Source organism: Penaeus japonicus, unplaced genomic scaffold (assembly GCF_977035675.1).
Source record: "Penaeus japonicus unplaced genomic scaffold, GWHDUDI00000001_assembly GWHDUDI00000025, whole genome shotgun sequence".
NCBI lineage: Eukaryota > Metazoa > Arthropoda > Malacostraca > Decapoda > Penaeidae > Penaeus > Penaeus japonicus.
The window spans coordinates 6,755,970-6,758,469 of NW_028234427.1; the positions used below are offsets into that span (position 1 = coordinate 6,755,970).

General features: G+C 32.2%; 1 protein-coding gene across 1 annotated transcript in view; it reads left to right on the top strand.

Annotated features, from left to right (window-relative positions):
• Positions 1-2,500, top strand: part of LOC122242179 (putative neural-cadherin 2) — a 195,493-nt gene that overhangs the window by 170,659 nt on the left and 22,334 nt on the right. The window lies entirely within an intron of this gene.

The following is a 2,500-nucleotide window of genomic DNA, read 5'->3' on the forward strand; positions in this document are numbered from 1 at the left end:
AAACAAAAAAGAAGAGAAGAGATACTTGTTTACACAACGTCCTTTCGTGGCTTGCGTGGAGAGAACATATTGATGCGTAAAATAATGCGACAAGAATTGCCTTATAGATTACGCATTATTGGCTATAAAAGCCATACAAATAACATATTCCCACATGATAAATGAAACTGTTCATTTACAGTATATTGTTACAAATATATGTTAAATTATGCAAATAAAGAATTTGCTCGACTGATTTATTTTATGCCCAGCAGATTTATCATTTTTATGGAACTTTTTTTGCTCTGACAATTGCAAGTGCTATCATCGCACGCCTACTACAACTGTCACTGCAACCACAACCAATTACCAACAATATTAGGCTTTTTGATAATTATTATTAATGTCAATATATAACATTAGTGATAGTAAGAATAATGTTAACAGTGACGACAGAATTCAACAAAGTTTTTCTTTTGTGTTTCTCATGTCGGTCGAAGAAGTCTGTGCAAAGAAAGTTCTTTGACAGTTTGGAAAGCAACCTTCAAGAACCTGGAACATGGTAATTCATGATATTTGATCCAGATATAAGTGCAGTTATATGCGAGAAATACACCTAGGAAATAAAATGGCCAGATATTTCATGTCCTGCTTTCCTTTACATGTGGTTCATAATGGATGAAGGACCACAGAGCCTAATGTCTATCAAAATATTGATATTAAGTGGTGAAGGTAAATTTGTTTTCTTCCCTCCTTTCATTGCAAAGTTCGCTATATAGAGTGTTTAGGGATGACTCTTGACTGATAACATTTTCGTTTTTTTTTTGTTTTTTTTTATGTGTTTGTGTGTGTGTGTGTGTGTATGTGTGTGTGTGTGTGTGTGTGTGTGTGTGTGTGTGTGTGTTGTCAACCAATATGGCCAGTGGATTCTATTGCTGGTATTGTTTTTTTTTTTTTCTCTCTTTTTTTTGACGTGAAAGGCGTGACCATTGTCATATGCCTATCATATGTGTATATGTGTGTGTTTGTGTGTGTGTGTGTGTGTGTGTGTGTGTGTTTATGTACACATAAATATCTGAGTAAGTGTGGTGTATAAACGTTCGTTTAAGTGAAATACCATGAATGTATAAAACGACTATTCCGCAAATAGGAGACAAACCGCACCATAAACATCTTTTAATACTGATTCCCAAGATTTAACAAACGAAGTCTTTTGCGCTTAAGAAGAAATATTAATACCATGAAAAACGATATTAAAACAACAACAACAACGACAAAAATTCGAGTTCAAAAACGAGAAATAGACTAAAAGTATCAAAGGGAAGCAAGGCCAGATTTTTAATCGTCGCTTGCACAATAAACTCATATGCTGGAATAAAAGCACGACTGAAAAGAATAAACAATAGTGATATCACTTTTAAATATTTTATGCGCCTTTACAATAGAGCATCTTCCTTGGTTTTATGATTCAGGGAACGAATGCATTTCAATAAGTGCTTTGCATTGCTGAAAGCTATTAGCTCCATTGCAGTCGGGTTAAGCTGCATTATACTAATGTAAAAGCCCCTGGAAGTAATTTTCAAAAGAAATTGTGCACGCAAACTTTATGGTATTTCATGTATAAGTAGAGTCTAGAGAAATGTACATTGCGAGTACTAGCGCAATTTCCTGTTTAAGTGCAATTTTAATGATTTCTCGGTGATATTTACGATTGTTACTTTTATGTATACGGATTCTTTTCCTTGTTATTGGTTATACATGATATAATACACACACACATACACACACACACATACACACATACACATATTTCTGATTTTTCGGTGTTATAAGCTATGATACTTTTAGGTTTATAGTTTTTTTTTTTCTTTTTTTTTGTTATTTGTTATACATGATATAACACACATATACATTATTTGTAGATCCCCTATTGTTGACTCTTCCATAGATAGATGAATATGTGTTTATATATATATATATATATATATATATATATATATATATATATATATATATATATATAAATATATATATATATATATAATATAATATATATATATATTATATTATAGATCTATATGAATATATATATGTGTGTGTGTGTGTGTGTGTGTGTGTGTGTGTGTGCGTGTGTGTGTGTGTGTGTGTGTGTGTGTGTGTGTGTATATTGACCAGGAGGTCCAGTCAACGTACAAGGAGAACATGAAAAAGAAGAGAAAAATAATATATATATATAGATATAGAAAAAACTCATACATGCAAACAAAAATAAAACGAAAAATAAGAAGGAAGTAAGAATCTAATACACAGACGAACACACAGACATCTCAAGCTTCGCGCATCTCCGTCAGCTGAGGCTTATTCTCGCCTGCACCTTGTTATCACAACTAATTAGCAATTTGCATATAAGAGGATTTAGTGAGACGAGAAATGATTACTATAATTTGCAATCGAAAATAATGACTGTTATAGTCATTTCTCTGTATATCTTTCGTTATTGAAGAATGCGGATTCTCATTAC